The sequence below is a fragment of the Cebus imitator genome, unplaced genomic scaffold, assembly GCF_001604975.1.
Source record: "Cebus imitator isolate Cc_AM_T3 unplaced genomic scaffold, Cebus_imitator-1.0 Scaffold24, whole genome shotgun sequence".
Taxonomy (NCBI): domain Eukaryota; kingdom Metazoa; phylum Chordata; class Mammalia; order Primates; family Cebidae; genus Cebus; species Cebus imitator.
In genome coordinates this window covers 14,161,005-14,182,915 of record NW_016107339.1, presented here as the reverse complement: position 1 = coordinate 14,182,915, position 21,911 = coordinate 14,161,005, and the positions used below count along the sequence as shown (strand labels likewise).

The 21,911-nt window shown below is 47.2% G+C and overlaps 1 long non-coding RNA gene, 1 other non-coding gene and 1 pseudogene across 4 annotated transcripts in view; 1 reads left to right on the top strand and 2 right to left on the bottom strand.

Annotated features, from left to right (window-relative positions):
- Positions 1-21,911, top strand: part of LOC108300099 — a 119,793-nt gene that overhangs the window by 56,129 nt on the left and 41,753 nt on the right. The window contains exon 1 of one of the 2 annotated variants that reach the window (XR_005199068.1): positions 10,074-10,323. The exons of the other annotated variant lie outside the window; for it this stretch is intronic. This is a non-coding gene — a long non-coding RNA (uncharacterized LOC108300099). Of the gene's footprint in view, positions 1-10,073; positions 10,324-21,911 lie in introns of those variants that run through there. 2 annotated transcript variants of the gene reach the window in all.
- Positions 4,965-6,077, bottom strand: LOC108300103 (annotated as a pseudogene). The gene has a single exon (XR_001823254.2). The product of XR_001823254.2 is annotated as a sorting nexin-3-like (transcript).
- On the bottom strand, positions 17,319-17,459 carry LOC119470200. Its single transcript, XR_005199091.1, has one exon. It is a non-coding gene; the product is annotated as a U4 spliceosomal RNA (small nuclear RNA).

Genomic DNA, 21,911 nt, shown 5'->3' with positions numbered 1-21,911 from the left:
TTCTGCTTCGTCAGTTCGGCTGTTGAAACTTGTGTATGCTTTGCAAAGTTCTTGTGTTGTGTTTTTCAGCTCCATCAATTCACTTAAATTCCCCTCTAAGTTGTTTATTCTCGTTAGCATTTCGTCAAATCTTTTTTCAAGTTTCTTAGTTTCTTTGCATTGTGTTAGAACATGTTCTTTTAGCTCACAGAAGTTTCTTATTACCCACATTTTGAAGCCTGATTCTGTCAATTCAACACACTCATTCTCCATCCAGCCTTGTTCCCTTGCTGGTGAGGAGTTGTGATGCCTTGTAGGAGGAGAGGCGTTTTGGTTTCGGGTGTTTTCATCCTTTTTGCACTGGTTTCTTCCCATGTTTGTGGCTTTACCTGTTGTCTTTGTAGTTGTTGACTTTCAGATTGGGTCTCTGAATAGACGTCCAGTTTGTTGATGATGAAGTTATTTCTTTCTGTTTCTTAGTTTTCCTTCTAACTAACAGTCTGGCCCCTCTGCTGTAGGACTGCTGAGGTCCACTACAGGCCCTGCTTGCCTGGGGATCACCTGCAGTGGCTGCAGAACAGTAAGGGCCAGTTTCTTCTTCTGCTATCTTTGTCCCAGAAGGATACCTGCCAGATGTCAGTCTGAGCTCTCCTTTATGAGGTGACTCTTTGGATATGTGGGAGTCAAGGAGCTGCTTGAGGAGACAGTCTGTTCTTTATAGGAGCTCAAGTGCTGAGTTGTGAACTCCATTGTTCATTCAGAGTTGCTGGGCAGGTACGTTTAAGTCTGCTGCAGCTGAACTCCTAAACCTCATTTGTTTTGTCCCTGGTGCTGTGTCTCAGGGAGTTAGGGCTTTATTTATGAGATTCTGTTGTGCTGCTGGCTTTTTTCAGGGCTGCCCTGCCCAGTGAGGAGGCAGCCTAGTCACTGTCTACCTGCAGAGCCTTTGCTGAGCTGCTGTGGGCTCTGCCCAGCTGCTGTGTGAGCTTCCCTGCAGTCCTGTTCATATGGGTGTAGTTAGAGCTGCCTCAGCAATGGCAGCCCACCTCTATAATTGCAGACTCTCTCTGTAATGGCGGACTGCCTCAGCAATGGCATATTACATCCATAGTGGTGGACTGCCTCGGTAATGGCGGACACCCTCCCCCACAGAGCTGGACCATCCGGGGTTCAGCTGTGCTTGCTGTGAAACTCTCAATCCAGAGTGTTTCTGATAGCTGTTTTTTTGTGGGGGTGGGACCAGGTGAGTCTGATCACCTGGCTCCCTGCCTCAGAGACCCCCCCCTTTTTTTTTTTTTAGTTGAACGGTTGATTCTGTCTCCGAGGTGTTCCAGTCGCCTGTTGAAAAGGTGCCGGGATCTGTGTGATTTCCCATGTGGCGACCCACTGTGCCAGCTGAAACAGCTGTGCTGAGATTCGTGGCACTTTTTTGCCTGGGAATTTCCTGGCCTGGCTCCCTGTTTCAGTCCCCTTTTTAATCAGATGAATGGGTGACTCTGTCTCCCAAGAGCTCCAATCGCCAGCTAAAATGGCACCCAGGCCCATGTATTTTGTACGCAGAACCGCTGCGCCGGAGTGCCAGCAAAATAGCCGTGCCGGCCAAAACCGCCGTGGGGCCAAACCAGCTGCACTGGTGACCCGTGGGGCTCCTCTGCCTGAGAATCTCCTGGTCTGTGGGCAATAAAAATCCATCTGGAAATGCGACGTCCACTCACCCTCCACACTTTCGCTGGGAGCTGCAATCCTGAGCTGCTCATAATCGGCCATCTTGGATCCCTCTGAACTCATTGTTTTATATGGCTGCATAGTATTCCATGGTGTATATGTGCCACATTTTTTTTGTCCAGTCTATCATCAATGGGCATTTGGGTTGGTTCCAGGGCTTTGCTAGCGTAAACAATGCCACAGTGAACATACATGTGCATGTGTCTTCATAATAGAATGATTTATAATCCTTTGGGTATATACCCAATAATGGGATTGCTGTGTCAAATGGAATTCCTATTTTTAGATCCTTGAGGAATCGCCACACTGTCTTCCATAATGGTTGAAGTAATTTACACTCCCACCAACAGTGCAAAAGTGTTCCTTTTTATCCACATCCTCTCCAGCATCTGTTGTCTCCAGAATTTTTAATGATCACCATTCTAACTGGCGTGAGATGGTATCTCAATGTGGTTTTGATTTGCATTTCTCTAATAATCAGTGATGATGAGCAGTTTTTTCATATGTTTGTTGGCTGCATACTTGTCTTCTTTTGAAAAATGTCTCTTCATATCCTTTGCCCACTTTTGAATGGGCTTGTTCGTTTTTTTCTTGTAAATCTGCTTTAGTTCTTTGTAGATATTAGCCCTTTGTCTGATGGGTAGATTGCAAAATTTTTTCCCATTCTGTTGGTTGCTGGTTTACTCTAATGATTGTTTCTTTTGCTGTGCAGAAGCTCTTAATTAGGTCCCATTTGCCTATTTTGGCTTTGTTATCATTGCTTTTGGTGTTTTAGTCATGAAGTCCTTGCCTGTGCCTATGTACTAAATGGTTTTGCCTCAGTTTTCTTCTAGGGTTTTTATGGTGTTAGTTCTTATATTTAAATCTTTAATCCGCCTGGAGTTAATTTTTGTGTAAGGTGTAAGGAAGAGGTCAGTTTCAGCTTCCTGCATATGGCTAGCCAGTTTTCCCAACACCATTTATTAAACAGGGAATCCTTTCTCCATTGCTTGTTTTTGACCAGTTTGTCAAAGATCAGATGGTTGTAGATATGTGGCATTGCTTCTGAGGCCTCTGTTCTGTTCCATTGGTCTATATCTCTGTTTTGGTACCAGTATCATGCTGTTTTATTACTGTAGCCTTGTAGTATAGTTTGAAGTCCGGTAGTGTGATGCCTCCCACTTTGTTCTTTTTGCTTAGAATTGACTTGGCTATGCGGGCTCTCTTTTGGTTCCATGTGAAGTTTAATGTGTTTTCTTCCTGTTATGTGAAGAAGGTCAATGATAGCTTGTTGGGGATAGCATTGAATCTATAAATTACTTTGGGAAGTACGGCCATTTTCACAATACTGATTCTTCCTAACCAGGAGCATGGAATGTTTTTCCATTTGTTTGTGTCCTCTCTTATTTCCTTGATCAGTGGTTTGTAGTTCTCCTTGAAGAGATCTTTTACCTCCTTTGTTAGTTGTATTCCTAGGTATTTTATTCTCTTTGTAGCAATTGTAAATGGGAATTAGCTCATGATTTGGCTCTCTGTTTGTTTGTTATTGGTGTATAGGAATGCTTGTGATTTCTGCACATTGATTTTGTATCCTGAGATTTTGCTGAAGTTCCTTATCAGCTTAAGGAGGTTTTGGGCTGAAACGATGGGGTCTTCTAAATATACAATCATGTTGTCCACAAATAGGGACAAATTGACTCCTTCTTTTCCTGATCAAATGCCCTTTATTTCTTTTTCTTTCCTAATTGCTCTGGCTAGAACTTCCAATGCTATATTGAATAGGAGTGGTAAGAGAGGGCATCCTTGTCTAGTTCCAGATTTCAAAGGGAATGCTTCCAGTTTTTGCCATTCAGTATGATATTGGTTGTGGATTTGTCTTAAGTAGCTTTTATTATTTTGAGATACATTGCATCAATACCTAGTTTATTGAGAGTTTTTAGCATAAAGGGCTGTTGAATTTGTCAAAGGCCTTCTCTGCATCTATGGAGATAATCATGTGGTTTTTGTCTTTGGTTCTGTTTATGTGGTGAACTACGTTTATAGATTTGAATATGTTAAACTAGCCTTGCATCCCTGGGAGGAAGCCTACTTCATTGTGGTGGATAAGCTTTTTGATGTTCTGTTGGATTCAGTTTGCCAGCATTTTATTGAAGATTTTTGCATCATGTTCATCATGGATATTGGACTGTAGTTTTCTTTTTTAGTTGTGTCTCTGCCAGATTTGGGTTTCAGGATGATGTTGGCCTCATAGAAAGAGTTAGGGAGGATTCTCTCTTTTTGTATTGTTTGGAATAGTTTCAACAGGAATGGTACCAGCTTCTCTTTGTATGTCTGGTAGAATTCAGCTGTGAACCCGTCTGGACCTGGACTTTTTTTGGTTGGTAGTCTATTCATTTCTGCCTCAACTTCAGAATTTGTTATTGGTCTATTCGGGGTTCCAACTTCTTCTTGGCTTAGTCTTGGAAGTGTGCAAGCATCCAGGAATTTATCCATTTCTTCCAGATTTACTGGTTTATGTGCATAGAGTTGTTTGTAGTAATCTCTGATGGTAGTTTGTGTTTCTGAGGAATTGGTGGTGATCTCCCCTTTATCATTATTTATTGCATCTACTCGATTCTTCTCTCTTTTCTTTTTTGTTTCAGTGCCCTATCAGTCCCACAGAAATGAACCTGGCACCTTGTTTGGAATCGTGAAGTCCTCTAGCCCTCTGTGTCTCATTCACTGGGAGCTGCATTCCAGTGTTGTCTTCTCCCGGCCATCTTGGCGAAACCCCCACTGACTTTTGTTTTTATGAGACTGTTTCAACTAAGAACCCATTTGGGAAAGAAAAGAAATTATATTTTCTCCCATACAGGGTGTTCATGCATAGAACTCATACCTCAGCGCTGTCTTACTACCTGCTGAGAGGCCCCCACTCTCCCAGCCAGGAAATTTCCCTACCTCCCTGGAAGCTCATTTGGCAGAACAGGAGGAAGAGGCTGTGCTGGCCCCACAGGGTCGGCACCCTTTGGCTTTGGACCTGGAGATATCAAGGGCTCTGCTCTGGAGACAAAGCCCAGGGCTTTTCTTTCATACTGTCCCCTTCTGAACTGCCTGGGACTGCCCATCTACCTTTCCCACCTCCATGTGCCCTGCTTCCCCATTCACTGGTCTTGTGCCTGGGATGGTCATTGGTGTCCTCATCTTTGTGGGTGGAGGTTGTCACTTGGCAGTAATGATAATTGACTAACCTGGGGAGGTGTCTGTGGTAGAGAGAGATTAGGCTGAGAATTTTCTTTTTCTTTTTTTGCATATCAGAAATGCATTTTAATTTTTATTTGAAAACAACTTAAATTTTTAGACAAAAGATTTTAGTATATAAATTTGATTTTGTTTTTATACAGAATATAAATATTTATCTCATTAATCTTCCATGTGAAGGGTATTACAAGCCTGAAGGAAGATACTTTCTGTGCACAAGTATGTATCTTTTGTGGGCAGTATTGGAAACCAATGGTGTAGTGCTCCTACACATAAATTAGGTCAAGTGACATAGACACATTAAAAGGGGGAAAGAGAAATATTCTAGTTAATCAAATGCAAGAAGCAAAGAAGACACAAAACCTGTGCAAATAAGACCAAGCCAGCAACTTTAGTTAGGACACTGCAGATTACATTGGAATAACAGGTTTGTGAGGCTACAGTGTGCACCACATTAAAACAGCAAGAAAGAGCTATTCATGTAGAAAGGCTGGAATGAGGGATTTTCACTAAAGCAAATTAACTTCTTGTCAACTGCCAAAACAAAATCGAGCATGAGTGTTAGTATACTAAAGGCATGTTATACCAGGTTGCTAAAAGTTAGAACTTCTTCACTGGTGCATATCAATCATTAATAGTCACATTTTTGCCCCTTCTTGCCAAATTTCAGGCATGTCTTATTTTAGATGGAGTATAGCTTTTATCTATTATTTCATCTTGTAAAAACATGTGAAGACAACGTTCATTCTGTGCCAGAGGATGACCAGCAAACTTGTTTATAAACTGCTCCAGCCCTTGTTTTCTTTCCTCAATAAAATTGTCATCAAATATTCCATCATCGCCTCTAAAAGGAAGCTGACGCAAAAACGCTTTCACAGGGAGTGGGGGAACTGCAGCTTTGCTCTCTCTTTCTAATTCACTTTGCAGCCATTCAAAGTCACTGTATCTTCTCCTAACAGTAGATTCTTTCAGCTTGAAAATAGGAAGATTGTCTTGACCCTGATTTCGTAGGTGGTGAAGCGGCCCCGGCCGACGCCCACCGTCTGAGGATCGCTCACATTGATTTCGAAGAAGTCGCTGGGGGGTCCGTAGGCGTCATTCAGGTTCTGTAGCTTGGTGATCAGCTGCCGGGTGTCAGCCATGGTCTCCGCCATTTTGCTGTAGCTGCCACTGCTCGGGCTCCCTCCGCCCCCTCCGCGTTCAGCCCATGACACCACTGCTGCTTGCCGCGGGGACACAGGCTTGCGCCGAGAATTTTCATATGAGTACAACTGCCCAGTGAGTTCTTCTTGCCCACTGCCCAGAAAGAGCCAATTTATGAAGACAGGGGAATTGCAATAGAAAAAGAGTTAAATACATGCAAAGTCAGGTAACTGGGAGACTGGTTTTTATTCCTACTCAAATCAGCTTCCTTGACAATTCAGAGGCTAGGGCTTTTTAAAAAGATAGTTTGGTGGGCAGGGGGCTAGGGAATGGGTACTGCTGACTGGTTGGGGATGCAATGAGGGATGTGGAAAATGGTCCTCTTGCACAGAGTCAGCTTCTGGGTGGGGCCACAGAGGAGTCACTGGTCCAAGTTGGGCCGTTCTGTTGTCAGAAATGCAAAAGCTTGAGAAGACATTTTAAAAGGCCAATCTTAGGTTCTAGTAATTAGGGAGCTTGCAAATCTTGCAACTGCTGAGGTTAAAGCAAGATGGATTTGGTGTGGTCAGATCTCTTTTGCTGTCATAATAATTTTCTCACTTTTATAATTTTTGCAAAGGCAGTTTTATTAGCCTCCCCACCCCTGCTCCAGGCTCCGACCTCTTCCTTTTTTGCATTGGCTGCTCTGTCTGTGCCCTCACCCCATCCATTTTCCATCCTTTCTTTCCTTGCTTTGTGACCTGGGAGACCCTCCTCTATGGACAGATCACACGGGAGGTCGGGGGTGGGGGGGGCCTTGCTGGCAGCTTCTCAGTGGGTTTGGCCAATGGGAGGCACCAGAGGGAGAACAGGAGTGGGAGGAGAGGGGATGGGGTGTTTCTCTTGCATTCCTTCTAGGACTGCAGCCTCATCCTGGCTCCTCCTCCTCTTGCCCCTTTGTGTCCAGTGGGGAGGGGGAACAATGGTCCCTGTTGCCTCAGAATCCCTTGCAAACCCCTCCACTTGCCCTCACTCAGTACTCAGCCTCTTAATTACAGCTCTGTTGTCAAACCTTCTCAGTGGCCTTCAGCTTCCCGCTGGGACCCTCCACCTTTCATTCCTTTCTCCTCACACCAGCCCTGAGGAGTGCTAGCTAGGCAAGGGCTGAATCTCCCGTGGGGTGGGGAACATGCTCTCCTCACTCAGGACTGTGCTGTTTCTCAGCAGAGACCTCAGGGCAGCGTCCTCAGCTTCCTTTTCATCTCCCACCTCCTGGCATTCAGCCTGTAGCTCCCCCTTGCACCTTCGAACCTCTGCTTTCAACTCCCTCTGAGTTAGTGTCTCCTCAGCAAGGAAGGTGCCATCTCAGTGGAGAAGACATCATTTCAGAGAGGTCAGGCACCCCCAGCTTTGCTCCAGGGAATTCAGTTTCCCCAGGGTCAAAGCCAGGAAGCTGAGGGCCTGTCTCTAGCTCCTCTGCTCAGGACAGGAGGCTCCTCCTCTCCTTCCCCTCTTACCTCCATGGTTTTGGGTCCTGTGTTTCCTGTCCATGGCCTTTGTGATTTCTCCACTTCAGTGTGCGGAGCCAGTCTGTCCTGTCAGCCGGTCAGACTGTGAGGCTGCTCAGGGCAGGAGATTTTTCTGTTGTTTCCCTTAGTTGCATGCAGCTGGCTGTCAATGCTCACTAAACAAGGGCACGTAAGGGTTGTGTCCTATAATCTCTAGAGGCACTGTGGGGGTGAAAGGGAGGGGGGCTTGGAGGAGAAAAGCTTTTGGCTTGGGGGAAATGGCTTGGGCCTTTTGCCAAGACAGAAATGCAGTGGATGCGTTGTGTGTGTGTGGGGGGAGTGTCCCCGCTCTGTTCTCAGGGAGCGGTGAGACTGGGGGCAATGGGGGACAGATGAGTGTGTTTGGGTAGAGACACTCACATTGTCCTCCCACTTCCCTCTGAGGGAACTCAGTTTTCTCGACAAATCAATATGAACAAAATCTAATTAAAAGTGAAGTGTGTAATAAGTGAATAATTATAAGTGGATTAAGTAATGTAATCCGCTCAAAAGCTGTTTGAGGTTGGCAGGCAGAACACCTGTATTTACAGGTGGGAGCAGAGGCCCGGAGCAGGGGGGACTGTGCCACGTCCCTGACTACTGAGTGGGAAGCAGGATTCCCACCAGGTGGTCCCACTCCTGAGTGTGTGCTCCCACCACAGTGACCTCCAGCTTCCAGCCCCATCAACCTTTTGAGTTTGAAAACTTTTTTTTTGGTTCAAATTGAGCTATAGCTTACATAGAATAAAAGGCACCAATTTTCAGTGTCCTGAGAAACGAATTTTCACCAATGCATGCACCCAAGTAACCACCCCTAGATCAAAAGATGAAAGAGGCACCTCCCCGCTCCCCCGACCACCCTGTGTCCTTTCCTGTCCTCACTACGCAGTCAGCCTGCCAGGAACTGCTCTTGGACTTCTGTCACCATGGACTTGTTTTTCTTGTTTGCTTTTTATTTATTTATTTGAGAGGGAGTCTCGCTCTGTTGCCCAGAGTGGAGTGCAGTGGCAGGATCTCTACTCACTGCAACCTCCGCCCCCTGGATTCAAGTGATTTCCAGCTAGTTTTTGTATTTTATTTTATTTTTTTTTGAGACAGAGTTTCGCTCTTGTTGCTCAGGTTGGAGTGCAATGGTGTGATCTTGGCTCACTGCAACTTCTGCCTCCTGGGTTCAAGTTATTCTCCTGCCTCAGTCTCCTGAGTAGCTGGGATTACAGGCATGCACCACCATGCCAAGCCAATTTTGTATTTTTAGCAGAGACGGGGGTTTCTCCATGTTGATCAGGCTGGTCTTGAACTTGAGAACTCAGGTGATCTGCCCATATTGGCCTTCCAAAGTATTAGGATTGCAGGCGTGAGTCACCATGCCGTGAGTGAATGCCTCGTTTTGCTATTCTTCAGCTTCACATGTTTGAAATGCTATAGCTTGGGGTTTGTGTCTGGTTTCCTTTGCTCCCTCCCATGGTTCTAAGATTATTTTCTGCATCCTCCCTACCCCTTGCTCGGTGTCTTCCTGCCGGAACTGCTCTGTCTGCCACGTTATGGCCAGAAGAGGGCAGCAGAGGCTGAGGAAAATCTGGTGAGACCAGCTGGGCGGCCTTTCCTGGCCCACAAGTTGCTCCCCCTGCCCACCGAGCGCCTTCTGTCTGGATGCGTCCCAGGCAGTTGCTGCTTCTTGGTCTTGCTTTCTTCTCTGGACCCGCTGCTTTAGGGACGATTTCTGGAGCAGAGATCTGGAGCAAGGTTCTCCAAACTGTTTCGATCACACACTCCGTTCAGTAATGTGCTTAGAACATGCAACTAACAGACGTGTAAACTTTATGAAGGTTAAAAGAACAAACGCAAATCACATTAAAAGGGATGAGATTAAAGATTCTATAATAGCTCTAACATGTTCTCTGCCTTCTCTCCTGTCTCCCTAGATCCCTGGAGGACCCCTAGTGCTGGTGCCCCTAATCTGGTGGCCCCCTGTATAGAGCTCGACTGAGCTTTGCTGCAGACCTGGCCCCGTTAGGGTTTGACCACACGACCTGTGACCTGGGGAGGTTTTCTCAGAGCATTGAGCCTCTCTTTGTCTCTCAGCTGTGAAGTGACGACAGTAAGGACCACCTCACGGTATTATGCTAAAACCTTCAGGGAAATAAATGTGTAATGTTCAAAGTAAGATGCCACCCAGTGAATGGCAGCCAGGATTTGATGGCGGTCGTTAGAGATCAGAGGCGCTGGCCTCAGGGTTAAGCCCACGGCTCTGCCTGTGGAGAGGAGACTCAGTGACAGGAGAGAAAAGAGTGTCTGGCATCCTGGGGACTGAGAATCTGCCTCTCAGGGAGGGACGGGCAGAGCCTCTTCTGCCTCCAGTGCCCCACGCCTCTCTCCTTTGATTCTAACAGGGACGGAGGCCAAGGTTGGAGACCTCTAGGCCTTTTCCCGTAGCTTGGTTCTCAAATTCCTCCCACGAGGACTTGCGTGTCCCCAGCCATGAGTGCAGAGAGCATGGAGCTGAGGTGGTTCTGCAGCAAGTTCTCAGAAGTGGTGTTCATCTATCGGAACCAACGGGGGCAGATGAGGAGCAGAGGCCAGTGTGCAGGCGGACCTCGCTGCTGAGACCTCCTCAGCTGGGGGAGGCTGCCTACACTCCCACACGCCCAGGTTTATGACAACGGGTGGCACACCTGCCTCTTCAGAAGGGGAGGCTTCTATGAAGAGGCGACTTTGGAACTGAAGGTGGCAGGTTGGTGACTGGATCTGTATTCTAGAGTCCCGTTGTATTAGAACTGGAAGGAACTTCAGGGACCTCTAATTCGGCCCTTCATGCTATAGATAAGGACAATTATGCCATTTACTTATTCATTTATTTATTCCATACAAATGCCATTTATTTAGTTATTTATTTCATACTATTATATAGAGTCCCTAATATGTGCCAGGCCTTGTTCTGCTCTCCCAGGACACATCAGTGAAGCAAACAATGTGGAGTTTATGTTTTAGGCACCGATAGAAACATCACAATAAATACATTTGTATCATTCCAGCCTGAGCAACACAGTAAGACTGTCTCAAGAAAGGGAAAAAAAAAAAGAATTTTAATCCTAGAGGTTTTATTCATTAAAATTCACTGCTAAACAAACAAAAATCAGTTAACCAGAAGGATTGACAGGGGTGCCTCATTAACTGGAAGTGTCCTGAAGATGCCCTGACTTTATAAGGACAATTTTGTATGAATACATGTATGATTACATTTGTGGTTGTAGATGCTGTTAGAAGGTGATACGTGCTTGGGATAAGAAGCCAGGGAAAGCAATGGCGGGAGATCAGGATGTGGGGTCAGAGGGGCGAGGGCAGGCTGCAGCGTTACACAGGGGCTCACGCGGGCCTTACGGATGCTCCGAGCAAAGGCTCAAAGGAAGTAGCTGCGTGGATATGTGAGAAATGAGAGTTCCAGGTAGAGAGAGCACCCAGTGTGAAACCCTCGTGGTAAGAGCATGGCTGGTGTGTGCGGGGCGCCCTGGCAGGTTGTTGGGTTGGTGGGAAGAGTCGAGGGAAGGGTGGCAGGAGGTGACAATACTGGAATAAAGAGTGTTCCAGGCACAAGGTGCAAAGAGGAGAGATTGATCAACCCTGCACCCGGCCATCAGGAACAGTCATTAGGAGTGGGTGGCTGAGCTGGCACATGAGCTCACCAGATGAGGCTCTGAGAGCCCCTGAGCTGGATGGACTGGAACGTGAAAAGGCAGCAGCACACACTGCCTGATGACTGGGGCTGCTGGCAGTTAACCAAATAGTCCTTGGGGTGGAGAGTGTGGGCCCTCAAGGGCGCAGGTGGTGGAGTTGGTGGAGGCAGAGAGGTAGAGAGCAGGGTTGGAGAGGAAGGCGGTCTCTGGATCGGCCGTGGCTTTGTGTGCTGTGCAATGGAGTTTGGATGCAGGGCTGAGGAGCTTGTAAACAGCAGTGCTGGGAACACTCACTTTGGCAGCTGTCAGAAGGATGCATGGAAGGCAAGTGAGGCTGGAGGCATGGGGTGCAGTGCTGAGGCGGAGAGGATGACTGACCTCAGGCAGCGGTGAGGGGCAGTCGGGTGGGAGAGGAGGGTCAGATATCAGAGAGGCTGCAAACCAAACTTAACCAAGTAAATAGATCTGGGGACAGAGAGTTTGGAGGGGCAAGAGAGGATCGCAGAGACTTCCAGGGGTTGTTTAGTGTAGGAGGGTGGCTAACTGTGCAGTTACCTGTTGCAATGATGCTGTGTAATGAACAATCATAAAATCTCAATGGCATATGGCAATAAATATTTATTTAATTTGGGCATTAAGGGAGTTCAACTAATCTGGACTAGATTTGGCTAATTTCTTCTTTTTCTTTTTTATTTATTGAGACCGAGTCTTGCTCTGTCGCCTAGGCTGGAGCACAGTGGCACAATCTCAACCTCACTGCATCTTCACTTCCCAGGTTCAAGTGATTCTTGTGCCTCAGCCTCCCAGGTAACTGGGATTACAGGTGTGTGCCACCTCACTTGGCTAATTTTTGTATTTTCAGTAGATGCAAGATTTTACCATAATCACCAGGCTGGTCTTGAACTCCTGACCTCAGGTGATCCTCCCGCTTCGGCCTCCCAAAGTGCTGGGATTATAGGCGTGAGCCACAGTGCCCGGCCCACTTATACATCTTTGTGGACCACGTGGACTGTGGCTGGGTTTATTCACATTCTGGGGGTCAACTGGCTGTTGGCTGACCGAGGACAGCTTCAGCTGGAAAGGCTGGGGTGACCAGTGAGGCTTCTTGAGCCTCGTGCTCCAGTGGGTCGCCCAGGAACAGCCTTCCATGGGCTTGCAGATGGCAAAACCAGTGCTGCATGCGCCTTTCTAACCTCTGCTTAGTCACATTTGCTCATCTCTCATCTGCCAAATCAAGTCGCACGACGGAGCCTGGAGGCAGAGTGTGAAGTCATGAAAACATATGTCACAGAGGGTGAGCTAGACATAAAGAACAGTGATGAACTGGGGACATTATGATAATCAGTTTACCACAGCTGGGACAATGATGAATTCAGGTGTGGAATTTTGGGTTTGAAGTGTATGTGAGAAATCGGGGTAGAGAGATAGCCCGTAGAGGTGTGGTTGTAAGGAAGGGAAGTTCAGGAGGCACAGTTGTCAATCAGTATAATTTTGGAAGTGATTTACTAAGACAAGCAGAGGGCACAAGAAAAGATGCCCAGGAGGGCGTGTGAGGCGAGAAGACTGGGGGTGCTAGATGGGACGCTGGGATCAAATTCCTCCTGTTTCTTCTGGGCCTTAGACTTTTTGCCTTAGTGGTTGGGGAGAAGCGCCCCTGGCCTTTGTGCCCCTCTATATGTCCCTGTGCTGCTTTTTTTTTTTTTTTTTTTTTTTTTTTTGAGACAGAGTCTTACTCTGTCACCCAGGCTAGAGTGCAATGGTGTGATTTTGGCTCACCACAACCTCTGCCTCCTGGGTTCAAGTGATTATCTTGCCTCAGCCTCCAGAGTAGCTGGGATTCCAAGCCTGCAATACCACATCCAGTTTTTTTTTGTTTTTAGTAGAGATGGGGTTGCACCATGTTGGCCAGGCTGGTCTCAAACTCCTAACCTTGTGATCCACTCGCCTCGGCTTCCCAAAGTGCTGGGATTACAGGCGTGAGCCACCGCGCCCGGCCCCCTGTGCTTCTTTCTTCTGTTCCCCTGGCAGGGCTACTACCTTCCCCCTCCAGGGGCTGGGCTTCCCATAAGAGCCTCAGAAAGCAATGTGGATGGCTCTCCCAGGAGTTGGACAACATGTAGGCACTGCTGGAGTCCCAGGGCCCAAGAGGGCCTTCCTGGGCTGCACACCTTCCGTCCTGCAGGGGTGGGCTCTGCCCTCAAGTGCGCACTGAAGGGCCAGAAGAGAATGGGATCCATGTGGTGCATACGGCCTTGGGGTGGTTCCTGAAGCCCCAGGTGCAGTGGAGGAACATCAGTGGAGAGACAGCAGCAGAGAGACGTTCCTGGCGTTCTCTGAGGCCCATGTCCAAGACGCTGAAGGGCTGTTCAGTGTGGGGGCCGCTCTGGTGGTGAGACACAGCTCCGTGAGGAATGTGACCTGCTCCATCCTCAACCCTATCCTGGGCTGGGAGAAGGCAATGGTCATTTTCATCCCAGGTCAGCACTGCTCCTCTCTCCCAGCAGGGCTGGAAGGAGGGGCTGGTATCCCCGGGTGTGCTGGGCTGGCTGTCCTGGGTGTACCCCTGCCCCTGACTGGGTCTCTGCCTGGGCCACAAACTATGCTTCCCTCAGCTCTCTCCGTGGAAGTCAGCTTTCGCTGTGAGTCTGATCGTACTGGGGCTCCTCTTTGGGGCTGGCTATTTTATCATGAGAGAACATTCCACAAAGTTGCAGGAGCAGCCGGAACAGGAGAATCTGCGCCAGGTAAGGAGGAGGAGCGACAAAGGAGGAGGCTCTGAAGCCCAGTGGTAAGGCTGGGCCGAGGCTGGCAAGTACAGCAGCTGGGGCTGAGAGTCTGTGGGGCCAGCTGGCTGGGGAGACCCAGGGCCTGGGGCCCAGAGCAGGTGTCTGAGAGGATCCAGACAAGACCGTTGGGGCCATGGAGGCTCTGCTAGGTCCGGGGTTAGAACTTCCTCTTAGACACAGAAAAGTACTTTTTCATAAGTTTTCTAGGCACAGTCTTTCCTTTTCTTAGGGATGGGAGTTCATGTTTTTTTCACTGTCTTTCAGATGAACTCAAGGCAGATCTCGGTAAGTTCTGCTTTTACTCGTGGGTTCTCTGTGTCCCCTTTGTAGGAGATGTTCTGGTTCTTAGCTCACCTGTTTCCTGTGTGTTGCCTTTCAGACTGGAGGAAGGCAGCTCACCTGGCTGGTGAGTGACTCTCCAGATGTCCCTTGGTCTCTTGTCCTACCTATGCCCAGGTGTCCCCTCTCCTTGTTTCTGTCTAGGTTCAGACACATGGACCCCCTTCCCTGGGGACAGAAATGGAAGCTGGTGGGCAGACCCTGCTCCATGGGCTTTCCCACATCTGGGAGCTGTTTCCCACCCAGTGCTTGGGACCTAGGTGTGATGGTGACCCCTGGAATCTGTTATGCATCATGAGTCTTAGTCCAACCCTGAGCTGTCTCCCATGTTCTTCATTTTTTAGCTTTCTTTTATTTTTTAAATTTTGAGACAGTCTTGCCTTGTCACCCAGGCTGTAGTGCAGTGGTGCAATCTCAGCACACTGCAATCTCTGCCTCCTGAGTTCAAGCGACTCTCCTGCCTCAGCCTCCTGAGTAGCTGGGACTACAGGCGTGCACCACCACACCCGGCTAATTTTTTTTTTTTTTTTGTATTTTTAGTAGAGACGGGTTTCACTATGTTGGCCACGATGGTCTTGATCTCCTGGCCTTGTGATCTGCCCGCCTCGGCCTCCCAAAGTGCTGGGATTACAGGCATGAACCATTGCGTCTGGCCCCATTTTTTAGCTTTCAATGCATCTAACTCTTGGTCTGCACCTGGGAGCTATAAGACAGATGCTCTGATGTTTTATGAAATGAGCTATATCAATAAATTGAGCTTTATAAATAAATGAGCTATATAAACAAATAAGTTCAAGAGTGCGACCTCCCCTCCTGACCCCACAACGCCATCCAGGGAGTCTTTTATCTCCCGTTCCTGAAGGTGCTGAACAAAAAGTGCTGGGGAAAGGACTGGACTGCTGACCGTCCATGCGAGTGCGAGGGGTGAGCTGAGGCTCCTCAGGATAGATAGCGGTGCTTATCTTTAGAAACGTTTCATCTGTTAAAGGTTGGCCACTTTTACCCCAGAACTGACCTTACATCTATGTCCTTAAATCACTCTTCCTTTCCAGTAATTTCCCAAATATAGCTTTGCTAGAAAAAGCCATAATAATGCTTTCTTACAATTATGGAATAGTTATAATTTTATTCCCTAAAATATTTTCACATATAGTATAAGTTTAATTCTTAGAAGCAAAACCGAATGAAGATAGAATAGGAAGTCTGAGGTTTCTGAGGCACAGATAGTCATTTGTCAACCAAAGGTCATTCAGTAGCCAGACGGCGGTGGGACTCAGCCTGTAATGCAGGCTTCCTGCCCTGCGTCAGGGAATTCCCCACAGCGGCCTGCTGCCCAGCGTCTCTCCCCTACGGACAGTCTCACCATTCAAACAGAGAGGAGGCCGGGGCCGGTAGAATCACGCTGCGCAGGCTCCCTCTGGGTGAGGTCTCACCAGGGCATGTTCCCTTTCAGTCTGGAGGAAGGCCCAGCTGCATGTGGGTAAGTGACTGACGTTTCCCCTGGTGGGTAAGTGACTGACGTTTCCTCTGGTGGGTAACTGACTGATGTTTCCTCTGGTCTTACCTCCCCCAGTCTCTGTCCTGTCCTCATCTCTGTCAGTGATCCCCACCCCAGAGTGGGGTTGGTGTCCCTGCTCTCTTTGTCACCCTCATAGCCTCTGTTGGAAGGCTGCAGGGACTCCTCCTTGGGAACACAGATCAGCCACTGTTCTCGGCCCTTCCTTTACTACAGGTCACTGTTAGGGTTAGCGGCACCCTCTGAAAACACCTGTTCCACTGGTACTTCTCGCTGGTGTAGTGACGAGGGAGAGTTCAGCTGTGGGATATCAGGAGCAGGGTCATGACTGTGTGGATCAGGAATGGCCTTAAGATTTTAGAAATCAGTTTGCATTTTTAGGGATCAGATTTTCCTTTGGGAGTCCTTGGTTCTGTACCCCTCTTACCCCAGAGTTCCTATACTTTCTGATCCAGTTTTGGTTTTCTTGTTTTTCCTGGTCTTCTGCCTCTAGGGTGCTGGTTTTCTCTCTGCTTCCTCATGCTCTGACTCGCCGTCCAAGCTGGGCTTCTTCCTCTAAGCTTCCTTGGTGGCTGACAAATTAGTTGCTTTAGAACAAATGTTCTGAATCTGGAGTCTAGAACCTCCAGAATGTTTATGGTCCTGGGATGGGGTCAGCGAACCACCTGAAATTACATGCGAATTCTGTGTGATGTTTATATTATGGAAATAAAAATGCAACTTATTCACAACTGTCCGAGCATGGTGGCTCACACCTGTAACCCCAGCACTGTGGGAGGCCGAGGTGAGCAGATCACTCGAAGTTCAAGACCAGCCTGGCCAACATGGCAAACTCCCGTCTTTACCCAAAATGTAAAACTTAGCTGGGCATGGTGGCATGCACCTGTAATCCCAGCTACTCAGGAGGCTGGGGCAGGAGAATCACTTGAACCTGGGAGGTGGAGGCTGTGGTGAGCTGAGATCAAGCCACAGCACTCCAGCCTGTGCGACAGAGTGAAACTCCCTCTAAAAAAGGAAAATTATTCTCAATCATTTTCTCTCATTTTAAGAGAATTCTGTTTTGCCTGGTGGGCTTGGTGCTTGGTTGGGTTTTTTAGGAGTAATGTGTGAAGACTGTAAAAGGGGAAACCTAGAGGGTTAACACTGTTTACCTGAGAAAGGGTGGGGGAGCAAATCAAGGAGAAGATTAGGTGGGGAAGAGAGGAGACTGCAGGACAGTGGAGTTCCCAGCATTCACTTTGTAGAGATTCCGGATGGCCTGGAGTGGTGGAAGAGTGGCTGAAAATTTGAGCAGGGAAGTGTGAAGAGGGTTTGCAGGTTATTAGGGTGCATGAAACGTAACCACCTCAGTAAAGATTTCAGTAAAGGCATATCTAATTTTTATTTATTTCTTTATTTCTTTATTTAAATTCAGTCTCCATAGAGACTGTCAAAAATTGCCAATGCTGACCATATTTCAGGTAGTCATGGCTGGGTATTGGGAAAAGTTTTCAATTAGCAATAATCGCGCCTTGGATAAACCTCATTGGCTATGATACTGCCACTGCGCAAAGCCAAGACATATCTAATTTTAAGTAATTTTGAAGTATATATTTAACTGAGTTTGCTTTGATAATGAGACCATCTCTCCCTTCCAGCTGCGGTCAGAGCAGGGGTATAGGAGGAGGGGTCCTAATGCAATGAAGGGTTACCCAGAGGACCCTTTAACACGGGGTGGCTTTAGGATCTGTGCCTCCGAGCCTGTGAGACATGACCTTCCCCTGCTCTGGATGCTGCTGCTCATGGTCAGGAATAGAGACAGAGGGACAGAGAGGAGCGAGCAATGGGATGAAGGAGGCCTGGGGATCAGATGCATGAGGAACATGCCTAAGGAGTTTGGTTCTCTCATAAAAAAAAATGAAGAACAGTTTTCTTTTACCATCTCCCCTTCCCTGCTGCATAAAAGTCTATGTGTTTTAATGTATATATTGCATATGTTTATTATTATTATTGCTTTTATTTTTTTGGAGATAGAGTCTTGCTCTGTCGCCCAGGCTGGAGCACAGTGGTGTGATCTCAGCTCACTGCAACCTCCACCTCCTGGGTTCAAGCTATTCTCCTCCTTCAGCCTCCTGAGCAGCTGGGACTACAAGTGCTCGCCACCATGCCCAGCTGGTTTTTTGTATTTTTAATAGAGATGGGGCTTTGCCATATTGGTCAATCTGGTCTCAAATTCCTGAGTACAGGCAATCTGCCTGCCTTTGCCCCACGATGTGCTGGGATTACAGGTGTGAGCCATTGCGCCTGGTCTATGTTGCATATATTTTAATTTTACTATTTACCATTACACTTACACATTTAATTTTACTATTTTACCATTACACTGGAGTCAATATTTTCATCCTGACAGATTCGTAGTGTGAGGTTGATAAATGTCTGATCTCACCTTATTCATAAAATTAGAACAATAATTTGTAACCTAAAGATGTGCTGTGGAAATTAAGTGAAGAATGCATTAGAGTGTGTAGCATAACACTTCATACACTGGAGTCTCTAAATTAAATCCCAGTTCTCTTTTCTCTTCTCCTCCCTCTCTTTTTCTTCTTCTACCTCCTTCTCCTCTTTCTTCTTCTTCTCTGATATTCTCTAGAGATATGATATAGAAATTTGTAGTTAAGTACCAACTTATGTCTTTGTGAGAAACAAATTAATTAAAGTTCACTTTTCTCAAAGGGCCATCTGGATCATGTGTGACTTGGTAAAAAGCCCCATAAACCTGCATACCTCAAGCATACCTCAGCTTTCTGTAACCTAAATGTAACAGGCAAGCAGTCCAAACCCACGCCATCTTGGCCCCTGTGACTTATAATTTCCACCCTACCCAGACAATGTGTAAACACATGCTTGTCTTGACTTTTGTGAACTGCTTAATTAACAATCAGAATGTCAAAAGTCCGGAGCCTCTCACCCTCATCTTTGCCCAGGAATCCACTGGAATGTCCAGAGCCCCTCACCCTCATCTCTGCCCAGGAGATGATTTACAGAATCTACTAGCCCTCGGAATGTCTGAAGCCCCTCACCCCCACCCCTGCCCCTCACCCTCACTCCTGAGGTGGTTGTACGGGTATAAAAGCTCTTGACATCCTCCTTTCGGGGCCACAGGTTGGAGAGACGTGAGTCCTCCATGGCCGCCAGCAATAAAGACCCTGCAATTTGGCATACTTTTGTCTTGGTGTTGACTTTCTATGCTCGGTTCAGTACAACAGTAGTCACAAAATTACACCCAAATGTGCAAGATAAATGTTTCTTTAATTATTCTAGTCTTGTTCCTGAGGCTTCACCCTGTGGGAGGCAAAAGCTTTCCAACTGAAGACATTTTGGGGTCTTGTGACATACATGGGCTTTGCTTTGGTCAGTGATCTTCCTTTCTTCTTCCCAAAAGGGAGTATAGAGGTTGGAGGAGATTATATGTGCTTAGAACAGGTGGGGAGGAGGGGCCCTGTGCTCCCCCCTTAGTCATTTTAGGTCTTCACCCTGGGGAGGCTGCTAGTACGATCTGGTCCTTAAGGTCCTTGAGGACCTATCTGCTGAGAATGGGCAGGTCCCGTTTGGCTGTTTGGGGACATTGTTAGTTCTTCCTCCCTTGACCCAAAGATGAAGCTCCTGGCCTGGGTAACTTGTCTCTGGATGCAAAACTGATATGGCTTCTTGCACTGACCCCAGGCCTTCCCTGTCCACCGGCTCTCGGGGGACCTCTCTGCCTCTCCGCTTTCCAGCAGAACATGTGAGATTTTCTGGGTCCTCAGCTTTCCATGTGCAGATGATGGGAGCCTCCTCCTCTCTCCTGACACCTTTCTCTGCCAGTGCCTTGTTCCGTGTTAGAGATGACACCTACCTATGTGGGTTGATTTGTTTTCTATCTGCTGCCATAAGAAATTGCCACAGACTTAGTGGCTTAAACCACCAGATTTACTGTCTTACAGCTGTGTAGGTCGGAAGTCCAGTAAGATGTAGACAAGGCTGAGTTCCTTTCTGGAGCCCCTGGTCTTTTCCAGCTTCTAGAGACCATCTGCTTTCTTTGATTTTTGGGTCCATTTTTCAAAACCAGCAACACAGCATGTCTGTGGCCCTGCTTCTGTGAATACATCTATTTCTCTGACCACAGCCTAGAAAAGTCTGCTTTCTAGGGTTGATGTGATCAGGTTCAACCCACCTGCATAATCCAGGATAATCTCTCTGTCTCAGGCTTCCTAATCTTTATCACATTGATAAAGACCCCTTGCCATGTATGTAACATATTCACACATCCTGGGGCTAGGACCTGGACGTTTTTGGAGGCCTATCGCAAGGGGATTTTCCTCTGGAAGATTTCTATCCTTTGAGCAATTCTTGGAGGCGGCAGATGACTATGTCTAATATTTTTTAGTTCTCCCATATCTGTAGGAATGTTTTTGCTCCCACCAGTCTGTGAAAAGAGGGAGAAATATCACTGGCATGTGACCTCTCACTGGATGTATATGTTTCCTGCTTTGAACTTCTCTGTCTCCCATCATAGAAACCTCTCCATTGCTTTCTAATCAGGCAAGATTTCTCTTATTCTGTATCCTGTGTTCTCTTCATGCATGGTTTACAGTCATGCTCCAAGTTCCGCTCAGCCAGATGTAATTCTGTCTCTGCCCATGTCTTAGAGGCAGCCTACAAGTTCACCTCAGTCACTTTTTCATAAGTAAAGGAAGGTCTTAGAAAGTTCAATTTCGTGGCTCACACCGGTAATCCCAGCACTCTGGGAGGATGAGGCATGTGGATCGCTAGGTCAGGAGTTTAGAGACCAGCTGACCAACATGGTGGCATGGTGGAACCTCATCTTTACTAAAAATATAAAAATTAGCTGGGCGTGATGGTGTGTGCCTGTAATCGCAGCTACTTAGGAGGCTGAAGCAGGAGAATGGCTTGAACCAGGGAGGCAGAAGTTGCAGTGAGCCAACATTACACCACTGAACTCCAGGGCAACAGAGTGAGATTCCATCTCAAAAAAAAAAAAAAAAAAAAAAAGGAAAGAAATGTCAATCTCCCCAGTTCTTTCTAAAAAAAAACCCAAACAACTTTTCTGGATGGTTGTATGGCTAGGGACTTGAAAAGCATAATTTTACTGTTAACTCTGGGCAATGAATTTTCTGTCTAGGTCAGTATCCAGCTTCTCAATAGCTGAGTGTTAAACTTTATGGCTTAGCTATCATGAGAAGGCTGCAGTGTGATTGATGTGCGTGTGTGTGGGTGTGTGCGCGCACACGTGTGCATGAAAAAGAAAAAAATACATCAGTGGAATATTTTCAAACACATTTTTCCCTATAACTTCTGCATCACTGCTTCAAAAGATTAGGTGCTGACTGTAATGTGTACAGTCTCTGCAAATTTCTCATATGAAATATGCGGTTCTCTTTTAGACTGGCAGAAAGAACAGTTCCAGGTCCGTGAGTGATGTGTTCTTTCTGGGTACTCCTCCTGCTGCCCCTTTGCCTTGCTCTCTGTAATGATGCAGATGCTGGCTATCAATAATGATGGGGTGGGTGGTGGAGGTGACAGTCATAAAGCTGGGGCTGGTCCCCAAGAAGCCTGTGACATATCCCCAAATCAGCCTTTTGGTTTCTTTTTCTGCTTGGAGAGCATGGGCTTGAGTCACAAAGTGCTTATTTCAGGGGACTTAGACCTCCCCCAGGCAGCTAAGTGGCTTGAAGTGGGTGTTTTGCACCATTGTTATGGGGCAGGGGAGGGCCTTGTGTGATTGGTACCTCTCTCTGCAGGGTCTGTCACTCTGGATCCAGGCTCTGCCCATCCCAACCTTGCCATCTCTCATGAAAAAAAGAGTGTGACCTTCATTGTTATGGGGCAGGGGAGGGCCTTGTGTGATTGGTACCTCTCTCTGCAGGGTCTGTCACTCTGGATCCAGGCTCTGCCTATCCCAACCTTGCCATCTCTCATGAAAAAAAGAGTGTGACCTTCATTGTTATGGGGCAGAGGAAGGCCTTGT